Below are 10,392 nucleotides of genomic sequence, written 5' to 3'. Positions count from 1 at the left end.
AGCCATCCGTTTAGAAATGATGTGGTGTTTTCTGCCTCTCGATGGCGGCTCGGAGCGCGGCGCGCTGTGCGCCATTGTGGGCCGTCCTTAAAGCTGTAGTAACGGTCCTTATTCTCTGTGAAGCCCGTAAAATTTTCACCGAAAGCCAGATAAATTTTTCGAATGGTTTCTAGCTGCTTGTCTCTAACAGTTTCTGAAAAAATTCTGATGGAAAAAAAGCCCAAATCATTCCGCCATTTCCTCGCAATGAAACAACGACGAGAGGGGTGGAGCACTCCTCACCTGCAGACTTCTTATTCACCTTAGGGACACTAAGTAGTTCTGCACCCTGAGAACACAAAGCCCAGGCTGGTAAGTAGGGTTTAATTAGGTCAGTGAGGTAGGGAGGTGCCAGTCCATAAAGAATTTTATAGACTAGTAGCAGAACCTTAAAATCTGATCTCACTGGGACAGGAAGCCAGTGAAGAGATGCCAAAATGGGTGTAATGTGGTCAAACTTTCTGCTTCGTGTCTGGCTGCAGCATTTTGAACCAATTGGAGAGCCCTAATGCTGGCCTGCGGTAAACCAGAAAATAGAACATTGCAGTAGTCCAATCTAGAAGAGATAAATGCATGGATCAGGGTCTCAGCATCAGCCATAGACAGGATGGGAGGAATCTTTGCTATATTTCGCAGGTGGAAGAAGGCATTCCTCATAATATTTCTAATGTGGAGGTCAAAGGACAATGTAGGATCAAAAATTACCCCAAGGTTCCTCACTTTGTCAGTGTGATGTGAAGGATGTTGATGATTGTGTCACTAGGCAGGGTAACCAAGAGGGTAACCAAAGAGGAGATTTCTGGATGTGCTGACATGCAGGTGGTTGGTGTGACAGAGGAAGATGCAGAGGACAGAGTAAGATGGAAACTGTTGATGTGCTGTGGTGACCCCGAACTGGAGCAGTCGAACGAAAAATCAGAGCTGGTTTTAAGCTCAAGTCCAGCAGTAAGAAGTAGCTTTCTGTTCTTTATGTGTATACAGTTCATTCTAAAAGTATTTGGCCTCTTGGTATTTCACACATTTTAATTTGTTTGTCATTTCAACTACAAAAACTACAAAATAAATAAATAAATAAAAATAAAGGAGGCTGAATTCTAAACAAGAAGCAGGTGGCTCACAGCATGCAGCAGAAGAACTGTATCAAATTTCAATAACTTCATCAAATGGTGAGTTTTAAAGCACTTCCATAGTTCAACTATGTGCTAGTTCATCATAACGTGCTCTGAAGGGCCGCCCGAACAACGTATAGTGGTTATATGCTCGTGATCATTAAATACATTGATTGATTGTTAGTTTCATCTGACAGGTGATAGTGTGTGTGTGTGTGTGAGAGAGAGAGAGAGAGAGAGAGAGAGAGATGGCAAGGTTACTGTTTTTGACTCTAAAAATAGAGCTGCCACTGCTGGGATAGGCTCCAGCCCAGTGGCGGCTGGTGAAAAACAGTCTTGGTGGGGCTGCTGTGCAAATAGATTCCCTTGCCTTGTCCAGTACAGGCATTAACTGAACAGTCGGAAAATTACTACAATTCCACAATAATCATTTCATGTCCTTCTCAAAATCAGCAGTTTTACAGATAAAGTTAACCATTTACAGCTATATTAGGCCCCATTTCTACTTTGGAAAGGAACAGTATCAAATACAACACTCAAGTTCTTGAGCAAAGAACATTTCACCATTTGACACCAATTACACACATAGTACACCAAACTGTACTGCACTGCCATTATCTTCAGACAAACAGATCCTGGGGTTCACAATGACACCGACCTTAACATAATAGAAAATATCAGCAAATTTACACTCTTTAAAAATATGGAAAAATTATTCAATTGACAAAAGAACATTATGTACATACTACAATGTTCACACCACCTTCAGAGAGAGAGAGAGAAAATGTGTGTGTGTGTGAGTGAGTGAGAGAGAGAGAGAGAGAGAGAGAGAGAGAGAGAGAGAGAGAGAGAGAGAGAGAAAATGTGTGTGTGTGTGTGTGTGTGTGAGTGAGTGAGTGAGTGAGAGAGAGAGAGAGAGAGAGAGAGAGAGAGAGAGAGAGAGAGAGAGAATTAAGGTAATATTTTGCATGAACATTACTGAGTGGAATGGGGGCAAAAAAGAAGCTTGAAAAACTTAAATAACTTGACTAACTAATAACACCAAAACCTTTAAATTAAATTGGTAGAAATGAATTAAGAGTGTAGAGGACAAAGCAAATGAAGTATACAAAACCACTTAATTAAATGCGTTGCTAAACTTGGGTTTGTCTGACTATAAGTGTCTTGTGTGAACTCAGTGGCTGAGTTAGAATTTCTTTAAAAAACATGTAAATTGCTATTTTAATCAATCAATCAATTTTTTTTTTTTTTTATATAGCGCCAAATCACAACAAACAGTTGCCCCAAGGCGCTTTATATTGTAAGGCAAAGCCATACAATAATTACGTAAAACCCCAATGGTCAAAACGACCCCCTGTGAGCAAGCACTTGGCTACAGCGGGAAGGAAAAACTCCCTTTTAACAGGAAGAAACCTCCAGCAGAACCAGGCTCAGGGAGGGGCAGTCTTCTGCTGGGACTGGTTGGGGCTGAGGGAGAGAACCAGGAAAAAGACATGCTGTGGAGGGGAGCAGAGATCGATCACTAATGATTAAATGCAGAGTGGTGCATACAGAGCAAAAAGAGAAAGAAACAGTGCATCATGGGAACCCCCCAGCAGTCTAAGTCTATAGCAGCATAACTAAGGGATGGTTCAGGGTCACCTGAGGCGTAGCGGAATAAGCCAGGACCAAGCGCACGCGGCCGCTCCCCACGCCGAGATCCAGAGGAGGGAGGAGGAGCGCCAAAGAGATGGGAACTCCCTTCTTTTATAGCTCCACGGCAGGAAACAGGACCAGTGCCTCCCAGTGGCCAAGACCTCAGGACACACAACACACACATTAAGACAGCAGCACAACAAACACATTAGGATGGCCGCAAAGGGCCGTCCTAATTCCTCTACAGCTTGAACTTTAGCTGCAACAGGACTGACTTCCCCCTGACCAACTACACGACCCAAATAGGTAACAGTCGCCCTCGCAAACTAACACTTTGCAAGATTGACGGTCAACCTCACCCCCGCCAGACGAGTGAAAAGCTCCTCCATATGCTCTAAATGTTCTTCCCAGGTGTCAGAATAAACCACCACGTCATCCAAATACACTGCGCCACCAGACATGTCGCCCACAACAGCATTCATCAACCTTTGGAACGTAGCTGGCACATTTCTAAGTTCAAACGGCATCACTGTGTAAGAAAACAAAACTGACGGAGTAATAAACGCAAACACCTCACGTGCACGCTTAGACAACGGCACTTGCCAGTAGCCCTTCAAAAGATCAAATTTACTCACAAATTTAGCAGAACCAACCTGGTCTACACAATCATCCATTCTTGGCAAGGGAAAACAATCTGGTTTTGTAACTGCATTAAGCTTAGGGAAATCAGAACAAAAACGCGATGTATTATGTGATTTAGGAGCCAAAATACATGGAGACGGCCAACTCGAAGCACTTGGCTCCGCCATGCCATTCTCCAACACGCATTTTACTTCTGCATCCAGATGCTTGTGTTTATCCAAACTGAGCCTGTAAAAGCTTTGCTTAATCGGCCTAGTATCTCCCACATCAGTATCATGTTCAACAAGATGTGTGCGCCCTGGTATATCTGAAAACAAACATGGAAAGCAATGTATTAGATTACGTACCTGTTCAGCATGACACCTACGCAAATTACCAAACAACACATCCGAATTTGACAAGACTTCTGAGTTCTTAAGACGCCCCTGTGTAAGAGCACTGTCCAAAGTACCAGCTTCACTGTCACCCCGCTGATCAGCGACAGTGAACTGTCCAAGGTACCAGCACTGTCAAGCATCCCAATAGATCTACTTGCCATACATACCGCAAAAACCTCAGCATCCTCCGTTGGCTGTAACACTTCTTTGGAATAGTAAGGCTTGAACAAATTGACATGACACGTTTGTTGCTTTCTTCTGGCATTGAGATTAAATAGTTTTGATCAGAAAGCTGTTCAAGCACAGTGTAAGGACCACTAAACTTTGCTTGAAAAGGTGACGTAATAACCGGACAAAGGGCCAACACTTGATCACCAGGCAAAAACGAACGCACCTCCGAACGCCTGTCAGAGACTTCATTTTATTCTGCACAGCAGTCATTTTCAACTTGACCAAATCTCTTGCAACATACAAGCGCCGTCTGAACCCACTGACAAAATTTATCAGATTTTTAGGTGGGTTTGGCTCCTTTAATCTGTCTGCCACTATAGCCAAAGGACCTTTCACTGTATGTGTGAAGACCAACTCATTTGGGCTAAACCCAGTACTCTCTTGAGTGACTTCACAAGCAGCCAGCATCAGCCAAGGCAAACCTTCTTCCCAGTCGCCACCCAACTCAGTACAGTAAGCATGCAGCAGTGACTTCAAGGACTGGTGAAAGTGCCTTGCGACTCGGGATGGAAAGCCATCACTCTGCTATGCTGCACTCCGAGCTGCTTCAAGACCTGGCCAAACAAATGAGAGGTAAAGTTACTGCCCTGATCCGACTGTATGACTTTCGGAATACCAAACACAGAAATAAACTGAGTAAGCGCCCGCACCACTGCCCTAGCAGTTATTTTCCGTAATGGATAAGCTGCTGGATACCGTGTAACTCGACACATCACTATGAGCAAATATAATGACCCTGACCTTGAAGGAGGTAAAGGCCCGACACAGTCAATTATTAAATGCTCAACTGCTTCGGATGCAACTACAGTTGGAGTCAATGGAACTGACTTCAACATTTGATTAGGCTTAGCAGTAAGCTGGCACACATGACATGTCTTAATATATGAAGAAACGTCCCTTTTTAGATGCAGCCAAAAAAAATGTCTCAGGACCCGGTCATACGTTTTAGTCACCCCGGAGTGTCCAGACTCATCATGTGCAACTTTTAAAACAGCAGCGCAAAATTTACTGGACACCACGATTTGAAACACAGGATCACTGACAATCCAGAACTTCACTCGCTGGGCGCACCTGATCAAAGAGGCCTTTCAAAGACACATCAGCATGCTGCTCCGCCACCAGCTCACTATGAGACAAGGACACAGGAAAATCAGACAGAGGTACATAAACGTTTTTAACACATCTCTCCTTCTTAACCTCATCCCGTGATATTGGCCGAGTAAGAGCACATGCAGTGAACACCTGGGGGAATTGTTTACTGCTCTCATCAGTCTGAGGAAGTAAATAAGGAACTGGCTCCGTCTCGGTCTGTACAGCTGACCGAGCAACGTCCTTCCACAAACGTGCGCTAGCCAAAACCACTGCCCAAGATAACGGAGACACCTTCCACTGGCAATGCAGGACGAACAGCCAAAACTGCATCCCCGCTGAACAATTCACACTCAAGCAACACTTTATGCAAAGGAACAAAGAGCACGTTAAGACCCATACCTCGAAGTGGAACCCACGTGCCTGTGTTCAACTCCACAGACAGCGACAACACATAAGCTTGGATAAACAAGTCAAACGCCCCTGTGCTGCGCAGAATTTTGACACGCACCTTTTTAACATCTCCCACCAATGAGACAAACCCCTCACGAATGAAAGGCAAGTACGAGTCACATGGTTCAGAGCTCACGTTTTCCACCTCAAGTTCCACAGCGTTACACACCAGGGCAGCTAAACCCACTCCTTTGAGCTTAACAGGAGACATCCTTAACTTTAGCAGAGCACAATCTGCTTTAATGTGCTCGCACCTGTGACAATAATGACACACCCGATCACTATCACGCAAAACAGAGTTTTTCACTTCCCCGTTTCACCCAACTAGACCGACCAAAGCCCTCAGAGGGCCCCTCCCTTGGCACACTGGAACCAAGACACGGGTTTGGAGTCACATTTTGTGAAACAGACCTATGAGTCAATACGTATTCATCCGCCAAAACAGCAGCATCCCAAACATTCGCAGCCTTTTGTTCACTAATATAAGTTGCAATCCTCTCTGGTACACAGTTCTTGAACTCTTCCATCAAAATCAAATCTCGCAGCTGATCAAAATTTTTAACATTTTGCGCAGCACACCAACAATCAAACAACGCAGTTTTATCACGTCCAAACTCCACATAATTTTGATGATCAAGTTTTTTGTAACACTGAAATTTCTGTCTATGCCTCTGGCAGAAGCTCATATGCTCTCTCCACAGCGCTTTTCACTTTGTCATAAACCAAACTATCTTTAAGTGACAATGAAGCATACGCCTCCTGAGCTTTACCTGTAAACACACACTGCAACAGCAGCGGCCAAACCTCTCTTGGCCACTTTAACATCGACGCCACGCACTCAGACAAAACAAAATATTTATCCACATCTCTCTCAATAAACGGTGGAATAAATTGAATACACTTGTTAACGTCAAAGTCTGCTTCACCAGGATTAACAGTCCGCATGCCAGACACATGCGCCGCCTCGCATCTCTGCGCCTCTTCCATGTCCAGTTTACGTTGTTCTAACTGAATTTCTTTCTTCCTGAGATTAGACTGAATTTCCTGCTCTCGGAGATTCATCTCCAAACGTTTTATTTCAAACTGCACTCTAATTTATGCAAATCAGCATCAGCTGTCCCATCTGCCACCTGTGTTACCACTGATGCAGCAGGAAAAAAAAAACAAACAAAAAAAACGCCCTTTGCAACCAGCGCGTCATCAGTTTGTTGTTTGATATCTTTTCCTTATCCCATTTTACAACTGGAATGTCAAAATGAGCCGCAGCTGCCAGCAGATTATCTTTGACGAAAACATTAAACTTCTCCCTTGTGGGATTAGCCACAAAACTCTCCACCTCCGCGTTCATTACGCGCACACACCGTGCCATGTAACCAAACAATTCACACACCAACCGAGTCAATACACTGCAAATTGAAGTGCTAACATGTGCACAGCACGATGCCCAACGCGACCATGTCCCCTCTATTCTATACCTACCTAACAAAACTCCACCTAACTAACGTACCTAACTCTTCACGTGGTTTGGCGGCGGGATGATTATGCACACAGCCAGCGAGAAAACATTTCTCCAGGACTGCTCCCGAGAACACTGTTAAACTATTATGAAAGTAAAAGAAAATAAAAAGAAAGGGAGGCATAGGGAGAACCCACGCCTGTTACGAGGACCCACGCCTGTTACGCCATCTGCGTAACAGCTTGCACATTGGACTGGGATGCCAGCAACTCGGGTTCGCTTCCCGATTGCAACCACACTCCCGACTGGCACTCTTAACATCAGTGCTGGGGGGGAGGAGTGACACGTGTCATGGGCCCTTCTGGAAACAAGTCGTAGACTTTCGTTGTCGTAGACTTTCGTTGTCGTAGACTTTCGTTGTCGTAGACTTTCGTTGGTTACCCACGTTAAATAAGAAACTCTTCTTCTTCTTCTTCTAGGGGAATAAGCCAGAGGACCAAGCCAGGACCAAGTGCACGCGGCTGCTCCCCATGCCGCGATCCGGAGGAGGGAGGAGGAGCGCCGAAGAGACTGGAACTCCCTCCTTTTATAGCCCCATGGCAGGAAACAGGACCAGCGCCTTCTTGTGACCGAGACCTCAGGACACACAACACACACATTAAGACAGCAGCACAACAAACACATTAGGACGGCCGCAAAGGGCTGTCACAATAGCTAATTAACTACCATATTTTCCGGCATGTAATTAGCTCAGTGGAGACATCTAGACCACAACTGCAACACGCAACATCAGAGGGATGTATGAAGGGATCAAGAGAGCTCTAGGTCCAACTCAGACCAAGACAGCCCCCCTCAAATTGTCCAATGGGGAACTGATCACCAACAAAGACAAGGAGATGGAGAGATGGGTAGAGCACTACTTAGAGCTGTACTCCAGTGACATCACCTTTGTATCACCAGCCCTTGATGCCATCAAACCTCTGCCCATTATGAATGAGCTAGATAAGGAACCAACACTGGAGGAGCTCAGCAAGGCTACTGACAGCTTGGCCTGTAGTAAAGCACTTGGCAATGATGGCATCCCGCCGGACCCGATCAAGCACTGCAAAAACACTCTCCTGCAACCACTTTATGACGTCATGTACAACTGCTAGGGAGTGGGTGCTGTACCGCAAGACATGAGAGACACAAACATTGTCCGTCTTTGCAAGAACAAGTGTGAGAGAAGTGATCGCGACAAGTACAGAGGCATCTCCCTCCTGAATATTGTAGGTAAACTCTGTGCCAGAGTTGTGCTCATCTGCCTACAAAAGCTAGCTGAGCGTATCTATCTGGAGTTCCAGCATGGCTTCCAAGCTGGGCGTTCGACCGTGAATCTGATTTTTTCCCTTGGCCAACTACAAGAGAAATGTAGAGAACAGCAGAAGCCCCTCAACATCACCTTAATTGACTAACAAAAGCGTTCCATCTGGTGAGCTGGGATGGGTTTTTCAACATTCTTTTGTAAATTGGATATCCACAGCAACTACAAAACTACACAGCATAATCAGGTATTTCCACAATGACATGAAGGCATCCATGAGGGCAACATGTCTGTGCCATTGGACACACTACACTACAAGGATGTCTGTAAGCATGACCTGAAGGCTGTGGACATCAACTGAGCTGGGAGGACTTAGCAGCTGAATGCACCCAATGGCACAGCATACTCCTGAGACACCTTAAGACAGATGTCTTTAGGATTTGGACTCTGGCGTGTTTTGGAGTGTCAGCAGTGATTCAGCAATTATCACCTTGTTTCTGCTTAAAACTGCACTCCAGTCATCATCTATCTCAGCAACAGATATCTGAAGCTTTTGTACAACAATCATGTCCAAATAAATTCAGCATTACTTCATCATAAAAGACAGGGCACCGATCAGAGCGCCACAGCAGCACATCTGAGTCTGACATGCTGCAGTGCCGAGTCATTTCTGAGCATCGGCAGGAAATTCACCGATTATTGTCTTGTTTCTGCTTAAAACTGACTTTAGAATGATTTAAGAGGTTTTACTTTGTCATCGGATGGTTAATAATCACATTATTCCCTTTGACCGCTTTGGGAGAGCAGGCCATGGCCTCAACTTTATCTAAAGTCTGGGTCTTTTAGTGATGCTTAGGGCTAGTGGCTTAGTATTTCTTCTATTTTCTTGTTGCTTAATGCTGACAAATTCTACAGTATTTGTTGTTTTTCTCTGTTTGAGGTGTGGCTCCATCCAGAGGGGTGGTGTGTTTTTGCTGCTCCTGTCCTGTCCTGTGCAAATATTTGCTCATTTTGAAATGGGGCCATGGTCAGGCCCCATGCACAGAGGTGGACTTAATCACAGCAGAACCATGGAGGACATCTGTCCACAGGAGGATGGAGTGGATCTGGACAGCGATCATGCACCATCCGTGCATGATGGTGCCAGTCCTTTTAACAACAACACTCAATAAGCATTTGGGAACTGAGGACACTAATTGTTGAAGCTTTGTAGGTGGAATTTTTTTCCCATTCTTGCTTGATGTACGACTTCAGTTGTTCAACAGTCCGGGGTCTCTGTTGTTGTATTTTGCGTAATAATGCTCCACACATTCAATGGGCGACAGGTCTGGACTGCAGGCAGGCCAGTCTAGTACCCACACTCTTTTACTATGAAGCCACGCTGTTGTAACACATGAAGAATGTGGCTTGGCATTGTCTTGCTGAAATAAGCAGGGACGTCCCTGAAAAAGACGTTGGATGGCAGCATGTGTTGCTCCAAAACATGGATGTACCTTTCAGCATTGATGGTGCCATCACAGATGTATAAGTTGCCCATGCCATGGGCACTAACACACCCCCATACCATCACAGATGCTGGCTTTTGAACTTTGCACTGGTAACAATCTGGATAGTGTTTTTCCTCTTTTGTCCAGAGGACACGACGTCCATGATTTCCAAAAACAATTTGAAACGTGGATTCATCAGACCACAGCACACTTTTCCACTTTGTGTCTGTCCATTTCAAATGTACTCGGGCCCAGAGAAGGCGGCGGCGTTTCTGGATGTTGTTGATGTATGAATTTCACTTTGCATGGTAGAGTTTTAACTTGCACTTGTAGATGTAGCGACGAACTGTGTTAACTGACAATGATTTTCTGAAGTGTTCCTGAGCCCACACAGTAAGATCCTTTACACAATGATGTCAGTTTTTAATGTCGTGCCACCTGAGGGATCGAAGGTCACGGGCATTCAATGTTGGTTTTCGGCTTTGCCATTTATGTGTAGAAAGTTCTCCAGATTCTCTGAATCTTCTGATTATATTATGGACTGTAGATGATGGAATCCCTAAATTCCTTG

The sequence above is a fragment of the Thalassophryne amazonica genome, chromosome 2 (assembly GCF_902500255.1).
Source record: "Thalassophryne amazonica chromosome 2, fThaAma1.1, whole genome shotgun sequence".
NCBI classification, from domain to species: Eukaryota; Metazoa; Chordata; class Actinopteri; order Batrachoidiformes; family Batrachoididae; genus Thalassophryne; species Thalassophryne amazonica.
This window is presented reverse-complemented; position numbering follows the sequence as displayed.